This window comes from Pongo abelii, chromosome 11 (genome assembly GCF_028885655.2).
Source record: "Pongo abelii isolate AG06213 chromosome 11, NHGRI_mPonAbe1-v2.0_pri, whole genome shotgun sequence".
NCBI lineage: Eukaryota > Metazoa > Chordata > Mammalia > Primates > Hominidae > Pongo > Pongo abelii.
The window spans coordinates 107,373,067-107,395,843 of NC_071996.2; the positions used below are offsets into that span (position 1 = coordinate 107,373,067).

The window sequence follows — 22,777 nt, forward strand, 5'->3', positions numbered from 1 at the left end:
AGTGGTTTCTTATTAATATGTGTTGACCGACTATCTGAAGGACTGAATATATTATTCAGAAAGATCGCTCTGTCCTGGAGCTTATATTATTCAAGATTTGTGATTCAGACAATCATGCTAGGACATGGTGCTTGTGTCCATCAGTAGAAGGGCAAGTTAAGACCCCACATCTGATTTCTATGTTTTCTTTCTAGTGAGGAATGTCCTTAAATCTTTTATGGGACTCATGTGTGGGAACTGGTTAGGGAATAGATGAATAGAAAATTATAGGATGGGGGGGAGGAGCCAAGATGGCCGAATAGGAACAGCTCCGGTCTACAGCTCCCAGCGTGAGCGACGCAGAAGACGGGTGATTTCTGCATTTCCATCTGAGGTACCGTGTTCATCTCACTAGGGAGTGCCAGACAGTGGGCGCAGGTCAGTGGGTGAACGCACCGTGCGCCAGCCGAAGCGGGGGCGAGGCATTGCCTCACTCGGGAAGCGCAAGGGGTCAGGGAGTTCCCTTTCCAGGGGTGACAGACGGCACCTGGAAAATCGGGCCACTCCCACCCGAATACTGTGCTTTTCCGACGGGCTTAGGAAACGGTGCCCCAGGAGAGTATAGCCCGCACCTGGCTCAGAGGGTCCTACGCCCACAGAGTCTCGCTGATTGCTAGCACAGCAGTCTGAGATCAAACAGCAAGTCGGCAGCGAGGCTGGGGGAGGGGCGCCCGCCATTGCCCAGGCTCGCTTAGGTAAACAAAGCAGCCTGGAAGCTTGAACTGGGTGGAGCCCACCACAGCTCAAGGAGGCCTGCCTGCCTCTGTAGGCTCCACCTCTGGGGGCAGGGCACAGACAAAAAGACAGCAGTAACCTCTGCAGACTTAAATGTCCCTGTCTGACAGCTTTGAGGAGAGCAGTGGTTCTCCCAGCACGCAGCTGGAGATCTGAGAACGGGCTGACTGCCTCCTCAAGTGGGTCCCTGAACCCTGACCCCTGAGCAGCCTAACTGGGAGGTACCCCCCAGCAGGGGCAGACTGACACCTCACACGGCCGGCCAGGTACTCCAACAGACCTGCAGCTGAGGGTCCTGTCTGTTAGAAGGAAAACTAACAGAAAGGACATCCACACCAAAAACCCATCTGTACATCACCATCATCAAAGACCAAAAGTAGATAAAACCACAAAGATGGGGAAAAAACAGAGCAGAAAAACTGGAAACTCTAAAAAGCAGAGTACCTCTCCTCCTCCAAAGGAACGCAGTTCCTCACCAGCAACGGAACAAAGCTGGACGGAGAATGACTTTGACGAGCTGAGAGAAGAAGGCTTCAGACGATCAAATTACTCCGAGCTACGGGAGGATATTCAAACCAAAGGCAAAGAAGTTGAAAACTTTGAAAAAAATTTAGAAGAATGTATAACTAGAATAACCAATACAGAGAAGTGCTTAAAGGAGCTGATGGAGCTGAAAACCAAGGCTCGAGAACTACTTGAAGAATGCAGAAGCCTCAGGAGCCAATGCGATCAAATGGAAGAAAGGGTATCAGCCCTGGAAGATGAAATGAATGAAATGAAGCGAGAAGGGAAGTTTAGAGAAAAAAAAAATAAAAAGAAATGAGCAAAGCCTCCAAGAAATGTGGGACTATGTGAAAAGACCAAATCTACGTCTGATTGGTGTACCTGAAAGTGATGGGGAGAATGGAAACAAGTTGGAAAACACTCTGCAGGATATTATCCAGGAGAACTTCCCCAATCTAGCAAGGCAGGCCAACATTCAGATTCAGGAAATACAGAGAACGCCACAAAGATACTCCTCGAGAAGAGCAACTCCAAGACACATAATTGTCAGATTCAGCAAAGTTGAAATGAAGGAAAAAATGTTAAGGGCAGCCAGAGAGAAAGGTCAGGTTACCATCAAAGGGAAGCCCATCAGACTAACAGCGGATCTCTCGGCAGAAACCCTACAAGCCAGAAGAGAGTGGGGGCCAATATTCAACATTCTTAAAGAAAAGAATTTTCAACCCAGAATTTCATATCCTGCCAAACTAAGCTTCATAAGTGAAGGAGAAATAAAATACTTTACAGACAAGAAATGCTGAGAGATTTTGTCACCACCAGGCCTGCCCTAAAAGAGCTCCTGAAGGAAGCGCTAAACATGGAAAGGCACAACCAGTACTAGCCACTGCAAAATCATACCGAAATGTAAAGACCATCGAGACTAGGAAGAGACTGCATCAACTAACGAGCAAAATAACCAGCTAACATCATAATGACAGGATCAAATTCACACATAACAATATTAACTTTAAATGTAAATGGACTAAATGCTCCAATTAAAAGACACAGACTGGCAAATTGGATAAAGACTCAAGACCCATCAGTGTGCTGTATTCAGGAAACCCATCTCACATGCAGAGACACACATAGGCTCAAAATAAAAGGATAGAGGAAGATCTACCAAGCAAATGGAAAACAAAAAAAGGCAGGGGTTGCAATCCTAGTCTCTGATAAAACGGACTTTAAACCAACAAAGATCAAAAGAGACAAAGAAGGCCATTACATAATGGTAAAGGGATTAATTCAACAAGAAGAGCTAACTATCCTAAATATATATGCACCCAATACAGGAGCACCCAGATTCATTAAGCAAGTCCTGAGTGACCTACAAAGAGACTTAGACTCCCACACATTCATAATGGGAGACTTTAACACCCCACTGTCAACATTAGACAGATCAACGAGACAGAAAGTCAACAAGGATACCCAGGAATTGAACTCAGCTCTGCACCAAATGGACCTAATAGACATCTACAGAACTCTCCACCCCAAATCAACAGAATATACATTTTTTTCAGCACCACACCACACCTATTCCAAAATTGACCATGTACTTGGAAGTAAAGCTCTCCTCAATAAATGTAAAAGAACAGAAATTATAACAAACTATCTCTCAGATCACAGTGCAATCAAGCTAGAACTCAGGATTAAGAATCTCACTCAAAACCGCTCAACTACATGGAAACTGAACAACCTGCTCCTGAATGACTACTGGGTACATAACGAAATGAAGGCAGAAATAAAGATGTTCTTTGAAACCAACGAGAACAAAGACACAACATACCAGAACCTCTGGGATGCATTCAAAGCAGTGTGTAGAGGGAAATTTATAGCACTAAATGCCCACAAGAGAAAGCAGGAAAGATCCAAAATTGACACCCTAACATCACAATTAAAAGAACTAGAAAAGCAAGAGCAAACACATTCAAAAGCTAGCAGAAGGCAAGAAATAACTAAAATCAGAGCAGAACTGAAGGAAATAGAGACACAAAAAACCCTTCAAAAAATTAATGAATCCAGGAGCTGGTTTTTTGAAAGGATCAACAAAATTGATAGACCGCTAGCAAGATTAATAAGGAAAAAAAGAGAGAAGAATCAAATAGATGCAATAAAAAATGATAAAGGGGATATCACCACCGATCCCACAGAAATACAAACTACCATCAGAGAATATTACAAACACCTCTACGCAAATAAACTAGAAAATCTAGAAGAAATGGATAAATTCCTCAACACATACACCCTCCCAAGACTAAACCAGGAATAAGTTGAATCTCTGAATAGACCAATAACAGGAGCTGAAATTGTGGCAATAATCAATAGCTTACCAACCAAAAAAAGTCCAGGACCAGATGGGATCACAGCCGAATTCTACCAGAGGTACAAGGAGGAGCTGGTACCATTCCTTCTGAAACTATTCCAATCAATAAAAAAAGAGGTAATCTTCCCTAACTCATTTTATGAGGCCAGCATCATCCTGATACCAAAGCCTGGCAGAGACACAACAAAAAAAGAGAATTTTAGACCAATATCCTTGATGAACATTGATGCAAAAATCCTCAATAAAATTCTGGCAAACAGAATCCAGCAGCACATCAAAAAGCTTATCCACCATGATTAAGTGGGCTTCATCCCTGGGATGCAAGGCTGGTTCAATATACGCAAATCAATAAATGTAATCCAGCATATAAACAGAACCAAAGACAAAAACCACATGATTATCTCAATAGATGCAGAAAAGGCCTTTGACAAAGTTCAACAACCTTCATGCTAAAAACTCTCAATAAATTAGGTATTGATGGGACGTATCTCAAAATAATAAGAGCTATCTATGACAAACCCACAGCCAATATCATACTGAATGGGCAAAAACTGGAAGCATTCCCTTTGAAAACTGGCACAAGACAGGGATGCCCTCTCTCACCACTTCTATTCAACATAGTGTTGGAAGTTCTGGCCAGGGCAATTAGGCAGGAGAAGGAAATCAAGGGTATTCAATTAGGAAAAGAGGAAGTCAAATTGTCCCTGTTTGCAGATGACATGATTGTATATCTAGAAAACCCCATTGTCTCAGCCCAAAATCTCCTTAAGCTGATAAGCAACTTCAGCAAAGTCTCAGGATACAAAATCAATGTACAAAAATCACAAGCATTCTTATACATCAATAACAGACAAACAGAGAGCCAAATCATGAGTGAACTCCCATTCACAATTGCTTCAAAGAGAATAAAATACCTAGGAATCCAACTTACAAGGGATGTGAAGGACCTCTTCAAGGAGAACTACAAACCACTGCTCAAGGAAATAAAAGAGGATACAAACAAATGGAAGAACATTCCATGCTCATGGGTAGGAAGAATCTATATCATGAAAATGGCCATACTGCCCAAGGTAATTTACAGATTCAATGCCATCCCCATCAAGTTACCAATGACTTTCTTCACAGAATTGGAAAAAACTACTTTAAAGTTCATATGGAACCAAAAAAGAGCCCGCATCGCCAAGTCAATCCTAAGCCAAAAGAACAAAGCTGGAGGCATCACACTACCTGACTTCAAACTATACTACAAGGCTACAGTAACCAAAACAGCATGGTACTGGTACCAAAACAGAGATATAGATCAATGGAACAGAACAGAGCCGTCAGAAATAATGCCACATATCTACAACTATCTGATCTTTGACAAACCTGACAAAAACAAGAAATGGGGAAAGGATTCCCTATTTAATAAATGGTGCTGGGAAAACTGGCTAGCCATATGTAGAAAGCTGAAACTGGATCCCTTCCTTACACCTTATACAAAAATCAATTCAAGATGGATTAAAGACTTAAATGTTAGACCTAAAACCATAAAAACCCTAGAAGAAAACCTAGGCAATACCATTCAGGACATAGGCATGGGCAAGGACTTCATGTCTAAAACACCAAAAGCAATGGCAACAAAAGCCAAAATTGACAAATGGGATCTAATTAAACTCAAGAGCTTCTGCACAGCAAAGGAAACTACCATCAGAGTGAACAGGCAACCTACAAAACGGGAGAAAATTTTCGCAACCTACTCATCTGACAAAGGGCTAATATCCAGAATCTACAATGAACTCCAACAAATTTACAAGAAAAAAACAAACAACCCCATCAAAAAGTGGGCGAAGGACATGAACAGACACTTCTCAAAAGAAGACATTTATGCAGCCAAAAAACACATGAAAAAATGCTCACCATCATTGGCCATCAGAGAAATGCAAATCAAAACCACAATGAGATACCATCTCACACCAGTTAGAATGGCAATCATTAAAAAGTCAGGAAACAACAGGTGCTGGAGAGGATGTGGAGAAATAGGAACACTTTTACACTGTTGGTGGGACTGTAAACTAGTTCAACCCTTGTGGAAGTCAGTGTGGCGATTCCTCAGGGATCTAGAACTAGAAATTCCATTTGACCCAGCCATCCCATTACTGGGTATATACCCAAAGGACTATAAATCATGCTGCTATAAAGACACATGCACACTTATGTTTATTGCAGCATTATTCACAATAGCAAAGACTTGGAACCAACCCAAATGTCCAACAATGATAGACTGGATTAAGAAAATATGGCACATATACACCATGGAATACTATGCAGCCATCAAAAATGATGAGTTCATGTCCTTTGTAGGGACATGGATGAAATTGGAAATCATCATTCTCAGTAAACTATCGCAAGAACAAAAAACCAAACACCGCATATTCTCACACATAGGTGGGAATTGAACAATGAGAACAAATGGACACAGGAAGGGGAACATCACACTTCGGGGACTGTTGTGGGGTGGGGGGAGGGGGGAGGGATAGCATTGGGAGATATACCTAATGCTAGATGACAAGTTGGTGGGTGCAGCGCACCAGCATGGCACATGTATACATATGTAACTTACTTGCACGTTGCGCACATGTACCATAGAGTCTAAAGTATAATAATAATAATAATAATGAAGGAAAAAAAAAAGAAAATTATAGGATGTATTAGACAGAATAGTCTAGTTTTGCTGAGGTAACAAATAGCACCGACATTTCTAGTGGCTTAACACAATGAAAAGGTTCATTTCTGACTCACACGAAGTATGCTGTGGGTCTGGGCAACTCTACAGGAAGCTTTCCTCCTTCATATTGACAGCTCACCATTCCAGACTACTTTGCTTTTGAGACAGCTGCCTATCAACATGGCCACAAGAGAGAAGTTAGACAATTGCACACCAATTCTTAAGTACTTTTGTTTACATTGAATGGCCAAAACAAGTCATGAGACACTCACAGAGGGGAGGAAAATTATAAATCTTGGTGAGTGAGTAGGCATGTCCACCACAGCAGGTACAGGTCAGGGTGGGGCAAAGAAAAGAAACAAGGAGGAAGCATTTGTAATGTATGAGCCTGGTGAAGTGCTGCAGTCTCCACTTCTGGTCAATGCTAGGAATGTAGTGGTGACACTGCATTTCCAAAACCAGATAAAAATAACAGAAACAAGAAGCTCTAGTAGAAATCCGGTTTGACAGCAGTCATTCCACATACCTCTCCATTAATTTTCACATTCCTTAGATTTCAGGCATTAAGATCGTAAATGCTCAATCCTTTAGAGAGCCAGTTAGCTTTGTGAAGGGAAGATATTTTAGTTAGCTTTGTGAAGGGAAGATATTTGCGGCCTCCTGACTTATAAATCCATTTTTCTACTCATTGGGTAACTGTACCAAGGTTTCCCCAAAAAGTATACTATGTATAGCAGAAAAACAAACCAAATAGACTCTTATCAGACTTCTCAGAAAAGTCCCAGACCTTAGTGGCCTCAAAATTGAATTATTACAATGTTTGTGATCAGGGTCTCCCTTGATCCAGCCGTTGATAATTCAGGATGCAGTTGAACTGTAACCTAATTGGCATGCCATATAAAGGTTGTTATATCTGTGTTTGAAGACTAAACTTACTGTCATCTTGCTCCAGGTGCAATTCAACTCAATAACTTTGATCTTTCAACTCACTTAATTTTATAGACTAGTTTCTTCCTTGGTCCTACTTAACTATTGAAATAAACAAAGGACCCTTGGCTGCCAATATTACCTGGAAACCTTAGGATGTACTTTAATCGAAATAAATGGCTTTGGAATCATGATTCTCAAACAGAAGTTTACATTTTCTGAGCATTCTCATGGCTCAGGGCAAAATTTTTCTGTCTCTTAGGTCCACATAATTTTTGCAATATCAGAAAATTTTCACTTGGTGACTTACTTTAAAGTTACTTGAAAGATATAGGCAAATGAAAAGAGAAGAAAATGATGACAGCTGATGGTTTCAAGACGATAAACTACTGTTTGGGTAGCATTAGCTTTGGCAGCCACAGAAATGTCATTTAGTGAATTAATTCACCTATTCAGTGCTGCCTTGAAAAGGAGCACAGTTTCCAGTATCCATTCTTCACCCCAGGAACACATTCCTTACCCAGCAAGATGAGCTACCCTGAGACAACCAACATCTTTTTGTATCTGTAAAAGACTAGGTTGAACTATGATGTTGAGAATATTCTGTTCTACTTCAATATCTACCTGGATGTTTCAAAGACATAATAAACACTGCAGGATGCTTCTCATGTATATCCTACACATTTCCTATTTCCTATTGCAGTAAGCTGTGTTTCATTCATCCAAGTATCCCTTGTGCCTAATGCATTGTTTCATATATGTTTATGGAATGAATGAATGAATACAGATTTTGATGATATCGAAACTCCATGATATTATAACTTTATTCTGGAAATATTAACGGTGTTATTATAGTCATTTGCAGACTTGTAGAACAAGATGATCTAAAGTTAGTTTCCTGGCTTTTTTCTCAGTGGCCTCCTAACTCTTAAGTGCTTTTACATGCAATTGTTGTGTGGATCTGTAAATGCAGAGTATGCATACATTCCTGTATTTGTTTTATAGCTTCCTACTCAAGAGATAAACTGTATTGTCTCTGTAAGATACAGAAAATTCTCATACCGGTGTTGCATAGTGCCAAACACAGCAAGTATAGGTGCCCCATGTATTTTTCCCTGCTGAATGGTATATTTTGAAATGTGTTTAAAAAGAAATACATCTATAAATATGCATAAGTGTAAACTTTCTAAAGTCTAGTTTTTGTGTCTATATTTGTTTCTTTGTAATTTATGTGTGTGTATCATAATGTGCAATTCAATTAAAAATAAATAGTTGAGGAAATAAGAGAAATAAGAAAATAAGAGCAGTTAGGGGGGAAAAAAGATAACACTATCAAAGAGGCTGGGGCACAAACATATGTGATGAGGTACTACTAACTTGCTCCAAGCTCTTTAATAGGCAATGTATAAAGTGGAATTCAATCCTCCTACACTTTATAAGATAAAACTAGGTGCTCAGGAGTGGCCTAGCTATTCCTGGCACTGAAGCCTGAAAGAAACTTGTCACATAGGTCCTCAAAGAGGAGACATTGTGCAATCCAGTTGATAACACCTTCAACAACATCCTCATAGATGATACAGTGAGCTTCACAAGTCTGCTTCTGATAATGCCCCTCCTTTTAGGCTGGTGACATTGAACTTAATGTTAAAGCAATCCAACAGAGGACCAATTTGATGAGGTCTTAGGGAAACAGCTTTCTGACATCTAGCTTAATCTCAAGATAGATTTTTAAAGAGTCAGAGGCATGAGTGGACACCAGGACACTTCCATAAATTGTTTCTTCCAATTAAGCTTTGGGTAACTATTGGCTGACACTGAGTTCAAGGTGATACTGTTATTGATAGGGGGAATGACCTTGGGAGCCATGGACTCCTGAGATCTCGGGATATGTTGTAAAGATAGAGATGAATCAGACTCAGGGATTCTAGAAAACTTGCTGTTGGATGTCCTCCAGGGTCAAATATAACACGTGACTCAAATATAGCTCTATTTATGTAAAAAAAATTCAATGTGGAAAAGAACAGTCAATATAGTATCCACTGAATAACTTTTAAATTTCTTTTTTTTTTTTTTGTTTAGGCATATACACAAATCCTAAGTAGATGCACTGAAAATTATAGGAGATTAATTAGAAAAATGAAGATCTAAAAAGCCAGAATTTGGTAACTTACTTTTACTGATTCTGAGATCAAGATTACTTAGCTAAAACATGAATTCAGTCAGTAGATTCACAATAGAAGCCCAAAGATTTATAGTTGATGAAATAATCTAATCTCTGAAGCCATAACCCAGAAGAAAATTGTATTCTAAATGGGTAACATTCATTTTATTTTTTATTTTATTTCTTAGAGACAGGATCTCACTGCATTGCCCAGGCTGCAGTGGTGTGATTATGGTTCGTTGTAACCTCACACTCCTGGGCTCAAGCGGTCCTCCCACAAAGTGCTAAGATTACAGCTGAGACCCAGCAATGTGTAGCATTTAGAATATACTTTCAGAGCAGTTTATGTGCTTAACTAATAGAAGAATCCTGGGAAATATACCAGGATTGGATGACTACATAAGCAATTCAGCATCTATAGCATGCCCACTGAATGCGTTGTGATTGGGGGAATCACAAAGAGCAGACCAGTGGGGTCCATGACAATGGAGAGAGCATCAGTGTCATTTATACTGGCCTTGCTAAATCTACACAAAACTCTTCATAGTACTTAGGATTTAAAAAATCTGTCCGATGGCACCACAGCAGGCTAATGTGGTGGCATGTTCTGAAGGCATTAATTTGCTTTTTTTATCTTGCTAAATAGTGGAAAAAAGTGAATTTTAGTAATTAATAGGCACTTACCCTTCTTTCGTCATATTGTCAGCTTCAGTTGGTTTCTGTCTTGCCATTAACGTGTCTAATGCATATGTCAAGCGGAAGCCTGACATGCTAGTGGCAAACAGAATATTATGTAAAGGCGGCAATGTGTTAAAACAATTGAGCGAGCAAGCACTAAAGTTTGCTGCTCAGGCCATATGTTGTAGTGTTTAATTTCCCGTAGTGGAGAAACATGGTTGTCAGAGAAAAAGATGATGAATACATTTACTATGGGCAACTTATTACAATGAAGAATGACTTTCCAGAGGAAGGGAACAGAAGAATTAGGCTTGCATTGGGAGCATATGGGAGGCATTCAGACATAGGCAGGATAGCCAGGACTGCGTGTGCTTTCAAATGAAAGACATTTAATCAATGCATGTGGCTGGTGTTGACATATGGAAGTAAGAAATGGGTTTTGATTTGGAAGACAGGAAGAAGGTTAACGGTAGTACAGGTGGTTACAGAATGATTGATACTTTGAGTAACTAACAGAGAACGAAAATGTGACTTTTTTAGTTGGGCAACAGACTCCAGAGAACAATGTAATTTAGAAAAATACAGAACGTGAAATGATCCAGGGCAGGTCACCTGGCTACAACAAGAGCTGACAGACAGAACAAGCTGATGATCCTGTGGTGTGAGCCAATGGTGGTAAAAGCCGACATGCTGGGTAAGAAGCAGAGGCCAAGAGCTCTAATGGGACAAATCAGAAAGTGCTGAGGCTGTGGGAGAAAATTTATCCACACCCCACGGGAGATGATGGCTAACAATTTTCCCAGGCTTAACTTGGTACAACTTTGATTTGCTCACCTAGAGCAGACTTGGAGCATCCGAATTTCTAACTAAAGTTGGGGAAAACATCTGCTGATATCAAGGTCCTATGGAGGGGACCTGATAGACAAATAAACATTGTTTGTATGTTTTCCTCCCTACAACAATGATTTCTAGGTAAGCCTATGCACTCACTTTCTTTTCTTTAGTTCCAAAAATGCATAGGAGAGGTTTCTTCAATTACCGTTATGCAAGTGGTATTTAATCCCATCTTTCAGGGGTCAAAGGTTGGCTCGTGTACTTGGTAAAGCAACCTATGATTTAATATTTCAATCCTGCATTCTCCACTTGTTTTTAGTTACTTGGTTAGTGGGGATGGCCTTGGGGAGATAATGTTTCAGGAGAGGTGATTTTGATCACTAATGATTATTACAAAGTATATATAATGACCAGATCCTACTCAAAATACCATAAATACCTACAGTTAGGACTTGCAGTGTTCGCTAAGACATGATACTAAATTGGTGCCTCATAATGCTTCATTTAAAGTGGATTAGAGTAATGGGTTTAACAGTCAAAGGCAGCATGGTGGTGTTTTATAAACTGAAAGCACTTGCCAGACACTTGAAATGTTGATTTAGCTAACAAAATCTTTTTTTTTTTTAACTTAAACTTCTCATGGGTCAAAGAAGTTAGAAGTCTCCCTTTGGATGTTTCAAGTATGAGACTTTAAAATAAATACTGAACCCAAGCAACTCTTTTCACACTAGTCTTTAACTGGTGTGAGGAGGTGTGAAGAGGTGAGCTGAGAGAACAGGGAGGGACTATTAAAAATGGAATATGGAGATTTTTGAAGTACTGGTATTTGCCTGCAAGTCAAAGAGTAGCCCATCTGATTCCATATTTTGTTTATGCTCTGTTAGTCCTTACATTTTTCTGAAAATTTAGTTTTAGACAAGGAGAGCCTATGAGTTGCAGATGGTATTGATTAAATTCTATGAGTCCAAATTGATCTAACATAAATTACCCTTGAAACCAAAGCATGAGAATGAGTGATTAAGGGAAATGCCAGAAATGAGGATAATTAAGTTAAACTACCAATTCTCTTACAATTGTGAACAAACAGTGCCTCAGTTTCCTGTATCAGAAAATGAATTGAACACTTCCCCTTCTCATCAAGTACTGTGAGGCTCAATTACTCCCTGAAATCTACTTGGAAATCTTCACACAAAAGGCATTATGGATGTGAAATGAAACGTTAGCATTCAATATCAGATAGTTCTCACTCTCTTTATTCCTTTTCAAGGATCTCCTCCTCTACTTTCCACAATATGCCTCTTGCTCTGACACCCTGGGTCCCTTAACTAATTCTGTAATGTCTAAAAACTGCACTTGCAGGTAAAGTGACAATAGACCGGGAGATGCCATCACACCCCCCGAAAAATGGTTTAAATCATTTCTTTTTTCTGAACACAGATGCACTCTTGGGAGTGTGATAGATGGTACAGAAAGCAGCAGGGCAAAACAATCACTGTTAGAGTTACCAAAATCTGTATGACCTAAAAATAGGCAATATGAGCTTCATAAATGGCAGAGGTGGGATCATTGTAATTGTTGAAGGTGCACAGGCTCTATGCACATCTGATTTGAGGGAGGAAAAATAAAGTGAGCCCAGTCCTTGTAGGGTCTGAGTACAGTGGGTTAAGCAGGGGGTGGTTAAGTGGAAAATTATTGGAGAGGAATAAGCGACCAGTATGTGAGATCTGATTTTCTGTTTTTCAAGAAAATATAGAAATATGGATTTTTATGTGAACTCCCTCAAATGTTAAATGTTGTTGACAATTTTTAAAAAATAAGATTGTTTGTCAAACAGAACATGTATGCAGGCCACGTGTGATCTCTGGATCATCAGTTTGCTACCTCTGATTTGAAAAATGTCTCAAGGCACAATAACGTACTTTTCAGATAGAGGCTCAGGACTGCATGGGCTCTCTTACCTCCTGGAACAAAAGATCTCTTTTTCATTGACTGTAGCTGAAATCCTCCCCATGTGTAGAATTGTCCTTAAGCCAGTTCAATAACAGTAATTCCTGGAGACCAACCACATGCCAGGCACTGTTGGGAATATAGAATGTGAATGACACAGGCCCTATCCTTAAACTGCTCACAGACTAGGAGGCAAGATTAGACAAATTCACTAATGCCCTCAACATAAGGAGGAATGGAATAAGTGCCAAGACAGCAGCACAGACCAAGTGCCCTGGGGCTCCAAGGAGGGAGTGAGCACAGACAGCTGTGGGTTTCAGGGAAGACAACTTCAGGGAGGGAACGCCTGAAATGAGCCATGAGGGTAGATGGGGTTTTGGCAGATGGAGATGCTGGAAGAGGGCATTTCTGGCAACTGCCTGAGCAAGGACATGAATGTGGGAGAGGCTGGGGCTTGGGAAGTATGCACAGGCTAGTTCGGCTGAAGTGTAAGATGAGTGTGGGAGATTTGTGGAGATAAAGCCTGGGCAAAACAGTGGGCTCCATATTGTGGAGGGCCTTGAATGCTCTGGTGGGGTCTATGCACCTGAGTGTAAATAATGAGGGGGAAATGAAGGAGGTTGAACTGGATAGACTTGGACCTTGTCAATTTCTATTTGCCTGAGTCCATCTATCTAAAGAAACTGACGACTTTCAGTTCTCCAGCATAATTAACTGCTGTCAAGTCTCTGGCTAATATAAGCCCAGGTGGGCTATATATCAGGAGTTCTTTCCCACCAGTGAGTGAGATCTAGAATTAGGTTTACTTTTGTAAATCTGGAATTCATGATGCCTAGGGCTTGTGCTCAGTCCACAAGATGGCATTTTCTCCCATGTTACTGATATACACTCAAGAACTAGAATTCAGCCTTGAACCCAACTAAGCCTGCCTAGAGCTCTAACCAAACCTTCTTCATGCTTGCTGACTTAATGATAGAGTGTGAGAGGAATGCACTGTGCTCTGTCTTATCTCAGAAACTAGCTGGAAAACCTTTCCAATCTGTGTGGACTATCCCTCAAAAAGCAGGACCTTCACCATCTGATTGGAATACTTAAGGCTGAGAGATTCCCACTACCGTGACATTCTCACTTGTGGATACTGCAGTTTGGGTGGCTGACTACTCTCTTTGGAGCCACATTCCTTACTTTCACATATTGTCCTCATCTTGCAAGATTTATAAATTGGTATTAATTTAAATAAAATTAAATTAAAAATACAATTCTTCCTTTGCACTAGCCACATTTGAGGTGCTCAATAGCCACAAGTGGTTAGCAGCTGCCTTATTGGACAACACAACTATAGGACATTTCTATCACTGCAGAAAGTTCTATCAGATAATCCTAAATACTCTGCTTTGTTTATTAACCGAATGGACTCACTCTTGAAACATGACAACGTGGCTATAGATGAACATGCATTCATGCACAAACCCACGCTGAGCTGATATAGCTTTACTGTCAGCTTTCATCTGCCTGAAATGGGGTAGCAGAATAGAGGAAGAAAGAAATACTATTTGAGGGACTGACATGCACACCAAGGAACAGATATTTGACTGGAAAAATTCAACAGAATGGAATGTAAACTAATAAAACTAAGGGAGAAAAGCAGAAAGGAAGGTAAAGTAGTGATACACTGTATAATTCTAGAGCATTAATAAAAATACATCAATATGAATCACAGGAAATTATTACAACCCCTGGATAAGTATCAACAAGGGCCGTATTTGAAATAGAGTTTCAAATTATAAGGTATTATACACAATAAAAGATATTGTGACACTCTGCAAAGAGGTGCCATTGAGAGAAACCAAAAATGCCTCCAGCCTGTCCACATCTTGTTTGCTCATAAAAATCAAGGATATTGAATTTTTGAACTCTATACCAATGGAAATTTAACATGCTCACACTTAAGATGCTGTCATAAGAGAGCGAAACTTGTTAATATGGGTCCTAGAGTACCTGCATGCTGTTTGGAGACCCCAGACTCCAAACAAAAGAGACCCTGGACTAGCAAGTAGACTTTGTGAAGCAAAGATCTAGTTGATCGTGTTCTCTAAGTATCCCTAGAATTTAGTACAGCGCCTATTATACAGAACATTGTAAACAAATGTTTGTTAAATGAATGAAGAAAAGGACAAATGAGTAAAGTAAGACTCTGAGCGGCCCCATGTTAATCTGGAGCCTTCACCTTTATCCTAAGATAGTGGTGACTTGTTAGCCTCCTTAGAGTCAAGCATGGGACTCAATTACTTATTCTTTGATTAAAAATATATACAATTTTTGAAAAGATTATATATTCACATGGTTCTAAATATGCATATAGACATAAAGTGAGATATCTTAGATTACTGTACCCTATACCCCTAGTTCCAATGCCCATCTCTTACTAGTAACCACTGTATTTAGTTTCTTATAAATTCTTCCAGTTTTTTAAATGGGTATAAGAATAAATATAAACTCATGTTCTTATTTTCCCTCTTTTTATGTAAAAGGTAGCTTACTTGACATATTGTTCTGCATTTTGCCTTTTTTCTTTCTTTGTTTCTTTGTTTCTTTTTTTTTTTTTTGAGACAAATTTTGCTCTGTCGCCCAAGCTGGAGTGCAGTGATGTGATCTTGGCTCACTGCAACCTCCGCCTCCTGGGTTCAAGTGATTCTCCTGCCTTAGCCTCCCGAGTAGCTGGGATTACAGGCACCCGCCATTATGCCCTGCTTTTTTTTTTTTTTTTTGTATTTTAGTAGAGACGGGGTTTCGCTATGTTGGCCAGGCTGGTCTTGAACTCCTGACCTCGTGATCCACCCCTCCTTGGCCTCCCACAGTACTGGGATTACAGGCGTGGGCCCCTGCGCTCAGCCTGCATTTTGCCTTTTTTCATTCAACATCTCTTGAGTATCTTTCCTCATTGCTATGGAGGCAGCTCACTCTTTTATTTTTTTAACTTTTGTAGTATTCTGTTGTATCAATGTATCATAATTTACGTAAACTTTATTTTAGCAATGTACTGGATTGAACAATGTAGGTTATTTCAAATTTTTGGTCTTGCAAACAATACTGCTGTAAATACCTTAAACATATGTCCTTTCATTCATTTGCAAGTACATTTGTAACATAAATTTCCAAAAGTAAAATTGCTGGGGTGAAAGATATATGCATTTGTAATTTTGATGGATTTTGCTAAATTGCTCTCCATATGGGGTTATGCTAACATATACTCTCACAAGCAACGTACGAGAGAGCGTTTCTTACAGCCTCGTCAGTGGTGTGTATTATCAGACTTTTGGATTTTTGCCAACCTGATAGGAGAAAAATGGTATCTCAATATAGTTCTAATTTGCATACATTTTATTATGAGTGAAGTCGAGCATCTTTCCAAATGTTTAAGAGCTATTTGTATTTCATTTTGTGTGAACTATGTGTTTATATCTTTTGCCTAGTTTTTCCTATTAGCTTGTTAGGCTCTCAATTTTGTACTTGTAGAAACATTTATTTTTTTATTTTTATTATTTTTGTAGAGCCAGGGTCTTGCCATGTTTCCCAGCCTGGTCTTGAACTCCTGGCCTCAAGCATTCCTCCTGCCTCAACCTTCCAAAGTGCTGGGATTACAAGTGTGAGCCACTGTACCTGGCTGAAAGTTTTTATCTATAAATAGACATTAGCCATTTGTTTATACATGATTTGCAAATTTTTTTTTTAGTTCGTTGGGTTTTCTATCTTTTGCATTTGCTTATGAGTGTGTGTGTGTGTGTGTGTGTGTGTTTGTCACATAGAAGTTTTAATTTTTATGTATTTGGGTTTATCAACATTTCCTTTCATGGTTTCTAAATTTTGAATCAATTTTTAAAAATATTTCCATTCCAAGAATTAAAATTTTACCATGTTTGTTTAGTAATTTTATGGTTTTATTTATACCATCTAAATTTTTGATCCATTTAGAATTTATCATTGTGTAGGATGGGAGGTAAAGATTCAACTTTATTTTTTCCAGATGCCTACCCTTCTGTCTCAACACCATTTATCAGATAGGCCATTGTTTCCCCTCTGGTTTGAGGTGCCATAATGTATACCAAATTTAGGAATGGTGATTGTTGAATTGAGTAGATATTGACAAACATTTTACTCGAACATTTTACTTGCCTGTCGTGAAAACTGTTGGGGCTGCTTTGATAGGACAGGGAAGAACTTCTGTGTCTTCTAGCTTTGCTACATATCTCCAGTAGGCCCTCTTCTGGCTCCATAAACTATGGACAAGAAAGGCAAAGTTCCTTTCATATAAACTTATGAAAGTTCCTTTCATATAAACTTTAAGGTCTCTGTAGTCAATGCTTCTTGCACTCCAGATTATGGCAGGAGTACAGGCTGTACATTCTTAAAGAGATTACAGGAGCAGACATTCTAGATTCATGTGCTATGATTTAAATGTGTTCCCCAAAGTTCATGTAATCTCCAATGAGAAATGTAATCTCCAATAAAAAGTGATTAGCTCATGAGGGTAAAGCCCTCATGAATGGATTAATGCTGTTATTTCAAGAGAGGGTTCATTATTGCAGGACTGGGTTCCTTATGAAAGGGCAAGTTCAGCCTCTTTTTCTCTCTCTCTCACCCAGGATGACATAAATAACTACTCCCGACATTTGGTCCTTCCATCATCTTTGATCATGTCATTATGAAATTTGCCCTAGCAATGAGCAAGTCTTAACTTTCTCATTAGAAGAGCTCATACTATATTTGAAAATGATGCCTTCTGCTATGTTATGATGCAGCAAGAAGACCCTTACCGGATGCAGCTCCTTGATCTTGGACTTCCCAGCCTCCAGAAGCAAGAACCAAGTAATTTTCTGTTAATTATAAATTACCTAGTCTCTGGTGTTCTGTGATGGCAGCACAATAAAATGGACTAAGACAAATAGAAATAGAAAATAGTCTTTGATGGTAAACTGCTTTGCCCAAGTGTTTCCTTTATCTGAAAAAGGAGGAAACTGAAGTAGGTGCACTCTAAGATCCCTGTAAGTGCTGACATTCCACAAATGGTAAGCAGAACAGTCTGATATGAACATTTCAGCCTCACGTCAAGAGGGCTGGATTGTATTCCACACTCAGTCACTGGCTCCACTACATAAATCGTGCCCTCCAATGAGGTCAGCACCAGGGCTCTGTGTGTAAATCTGAGAAGCGGACCGACCACTTGTGAAATGGCTAGAGAATGGGAGCACAGATATAGAAAGATTTATGATGTAGCAAGAGATTTGCAAGACTATGAGGGAATGAGAGAAAGCATGTATGCACTCTCTCATTGTAATTTCTAAGCCTGTAATAATCCATCTATCTGCAAACTTTTGAACCTGTCCTATTGCCCTCCTAGGGCTTATATACTTTGACATTTTCAAATATAGTATGAACTCTTCTAATGTGAAAGCAAAGACTCTTGCTCATTGCCAGGGCAAATTTCAAGATGACATGATCAAAGATGGTGGAAGGACAAAATGTTGGGAGTAGTTATTTACATCATCCTGGATAAAGAGCCCCATGGGTACCATATCAAAAGCTCCGTTTATGACATTCAAAAAAACCTAGCCAACTAGCAGCAGGAGGTGTTGGATGGGCTGGCAAACATTCTTTTTTTTATGTAGATGCTAAAAGCATCACAGATTTAAATCATAGATCGGAATAACATATCTAAGAATGGCTGGAAGGCAAACATATTTGAGTTTAAACAATATGCATTAAAAATACGAATAACCATCTTCCTGTATTAATCACATCAAATGATTTTGTTTTTCTACACTATGCAGATGTCTCTTGCTAAGCAAAGTAACACATTTCTATTTCAAGGCTATTAACAGTGGAGCAGCTGTACACTACCAGAGAATTTTTAGAAATCATAATGAAATTAAACAGCAGATACAAAAAGAAAAAAAAGATGCCTTCTTTAGAGCTGTGCTGGTTGATGGCATTATCTTATTAAATATATATTTCAAGTACATGATACATTTCCATAGAGTGATATTAGATCAGTAAATTGTAACTCATTAGGACAGAACCTCGAGGTTCACAAAAAATCCCCACATTAAGAGAACAAAGTGCTTTCATCTAAAGGATCAAGACAACCATTTATTCATATAGTATGACTCTCTGTTAAATGTGTAGAAGATGTTCTGTAGGTGAAGCACCAATTGATGCTTAAGAGTGCACTATGAATATAGTGCTCCAATAGCAGCATCAGTTAATAGCATTTACTGAATAACCATTGTGTACCAAATGGCATTCAGCATTCAGCTCTGGAAGTTAAGTGTCTGTGTTTTACCCATTACTTCCAGTAAGGGAAATGGAGTGTTTTTGTTTTGTTTTGTTTGAGAGAGAATATCAAAAACTGAGATGTATATATCAAAACATAATATATGTATCCATTTCACAGTTCTTACTCTTTTTACTCTTTTTATTCCTGCTGTTTTGAACTATAATTGTATATATTTATGATTTACAACATGATGATTTGGTATGCATATATATTGTAAAATGATGAGCACGATCAATTTAGTTAACACATCCATCACCTCACATGGTTACCATTTTTTTCTGTGTGGTGAGAACACTTAAGGTCTACTCTTTTAAAACATTTCAAGTATAAAATATAATATTATTAACTATAGTCACGATGCTTTATATTAAATCCCCAGAATTTACCTTTATTTATTTATTTTTTAGGTGTGGGATCTCACTCTGTCACCCACGCTGGAGTGCAGTGGCAGATCATAACTCACTGCAGCCTCCAACTCCTGGACTCAAGCGATCCTCCCGCCTCAGCATCCCAAGTAGGTGGGATTATATGCATAAGCCCCGATGCCCAGCTCAGAATTTATTTATCTTTTAACTGAAAGCTTGTACCCCTTGAGCAACATCTCCCCATTTCCTCCACCTCCAGCCCCTGGAAATCACCATTCTATTCTCTGTTTTTATGAGAGTAACAGTTTTAGAGTTTATATATAAATGAAATCATGCAGTATGTGTCTTTCTCTGCCTGGTTTATTTCACTTAGCATAATGCACTTCAGGTTTATCCATGTTATCACAAATGGCAGAATTTTCTTCTTTTTTACGGCTGAGTAACATTCTATTGTGTGTGTGCATATATTTTTACCTTCCATTGTGTATATACATTATATATGTGCATATGTATATATATACATATATGTGTGTATAAACACACACACTGCATTTCTTTTACCCATTTATCAATTGAAAAACTTTGGTTGTTCTCATGTCTTAACTATTTTGAATAATACTGCAATGAACAGGGGAATGCAGATATTTCTTTGAGATGCTGATTCTATATCCTTCAGATATGTATCTCAAGAGAAGTGGCATTGCTGGATGATATAGTGGTTCTATTTTTAACTTTTGAGTAGCCTGCATATTGTTTTCCATAATGGCTCTGCCAATTTACATTTCTACCAGCAGAACACAAGGGTTCCCTTTACTTCACATCCTCACCAACACTTGTTATTTCTTGTCTTTTTGATAATAGCAATTCTGACATGTATAAGGTGATATCTCATTGCGGTTTTGATTTGCATTTACCTGAGGATTAGTGATGTTGAGCAGCTTTTCATGTGTCTGTTAGCCATTGTATGTCTTCTTTGGGAAAATGTTTATTCAAGTCCATTGCCCTGTTTTTTGTTTTTGTTTTTGTTTTTGTTTTTTTGAGATGGAGTCTCCCTCTGTCACCCAGGCTGGAGTGCAATGGTGCAACCTTGGCTCACTGCAACTTCTGCTTCCCGGGTTCAAGCAATTCTCCTGCCTCAGCCTCCTGAGTAGCTGGGATTACATGTGCCTGCTGCCATGCCCAGATAATTTTTATATTTTTAGTAGAGATGGGGTTTCACCATGTTGGTCAGGCTGGTCTTGAACTCCTGTCCTCAAGTGAATTATTACTAATTCAAGGCCCACCTCGGCCTCCCAAAGTGCTGTGATTACAGGCATGAGCTACTGTGCCCGGCCTTCTATTGCCCATTTTTTAATTGAATTGTTAGTTTTTTATTTATTTTTTGCTGTTGAGTTGTATGAGTTTCTTATATATTTTGGATATTAACCTCTTATCAGATACACAGGTTTGCAAATATTTTATCCCATTCCATAGGTTACCTTTTTATTTTATTGTTTCCTTTGCTGTGCAGTAGCTTTTTAGTTTGATGTAGTCACACTTGTTTACTTTTGCTTTTGTTGCCTGTGCTTTTGCTTTTGGTATCATACTCACCCAAAAAAATAATTGCCAAGACTAATGTCAAGAAGCTTTTATCTTATGTTGTCTTCCAGGAGTTTTATGGATTCAGGTATTACATTCAAGTCTTTAATCCAGTTCAAGTTAATTTTTGTAAGTGGTGTAAGATAGGGATCCAATTACATTCTTTTTTATGTGGATATCCTGTTTTTCCCAACACTAATTATGGAAGAGATTATTCTTTCTTGATTACATATTCTTGGTGCCCTTGTCAAATATTTGTTGACCATATATGTATGGATATAGTTCTAGGCTCTCAATTCTGTTCTTTTGTTCTATGTGTCTGCTTTTACACCAGTGTCAAACTGTTTTGATTACTAAAGCTTTGTAATATAGTTTGAAATCAGGAAGCATGTTGCTTCCAGCTCTGTTCTTTCCAAAGATTGCTTTGACTTTTTCACGTATTTTATTGTTTCATATAAATTTTAGTACTGTTTTTTCTATTTCTGTGAAAAAATGCCATTGAAATTTTGATAGGTATCACATTGAATCTATGGATTGCTTTGGCATGTGTAAATATTTTAACAATATAGATTCTTCCAATCCATGAACACAGGACACCTTTTCATTTATTTGTGTCACCTTCAATTTCTTTCATTAGTGCTTTATAGTTTTTAGTACATAGATCTTTCTTCTCCTGGGTTAAATTTATTTCTAAGTAGTTTTTGATATGATTGTAAGGGGAATTGTTTTATTTCTTTATTCAGATATTTTATTGTTAGTGTAGAGAAATGCAATGGATTCTTTGTATGTTGATTTTGTATCCTGCAACTTTACTAAATTAGTTTGAACATTTTTGATGCAATCTTTAGGGTTTTAAAAAAATACATAAGATTATGTCATCTGCAAACAAGGACAATTTCCCTTCTTCCTTTCTGATTTGGATGACTTTTATTTCTTTTTCTTGCCTAATTGCTCTGGCTAGGACTTCAAGGTACCTTGTTGAATAGAAGTGCAAAGAGTAGCATCCTTGTCTTCCTTCCTTTCTTTCTAATCTCAAAGGAAAAGCTTTTACTTTTCACCATAATATGGTGAGATCTGTGGGTTTGTCATATGTAGCCTTTGTTATAATGAGGTGTATTCCATCTATACCCAATTTGTTGAAAGTTTTTTATCATAAAAGAAGATTGAGTGTTGTTAAATGCTTTTTCTACCTCTATTGAGATGATAATATGATTTTTATCCTTCACTTTGTTGATGTGTTATATCACATTTATTGATTTGTGAAGCCATCCTTGCATCCCAGGGATAAAGTCCACTTACTCATGGTGAATTATGCTTTTAATGTGCTGCTGCATTTGGCTTGCTAATATTTTGTTGAAAATCGTTTCATCTATGTTTTTCAGTGATATTGGTCTGTAATATTCTTTTCTTGTACTGTCCTTGTCTGGCTTTGTTATCAGGGTAAACCTGGTTACATAAAATGAGTTTTGAAGTGTTCCCTCCTCTTCAATTTTTTTAGAAGAGTTTGAGAAGAATTGGCATTAATTATTTAAATGTTGGGTAAAATTTAGCAGAAAAGCCATCAGGTCTTTGATTTTCTTTTATGGGATACTTTTTATTACTAACTCAT

General features: G+C 38.5%; 1 long non-coding RNA gene across 1 annotated transcript in view; it reads left to right on the plus strand.

Moving 5' to 3' along the window:
* The first annotated feature begins 293 nt into the window (after positions 1-293).
* Positions 294-22,777, plus strand: part of LOC129058103 (uncharacterized) — a 228,188-nt gene continuing 205,704 nt past the window's right edge. Inside the window, exons 1-2 of the long non-coding RNA XR_008522964.2 lie at positions 294-373; positions 19,633-19,739. This is a non-coding gene — a long non-coding RNA (uncharacterized LOC129058103). The remainder of the gene's footprint in view (positions 374-19,632; positions 19,740-22,777) is intronic.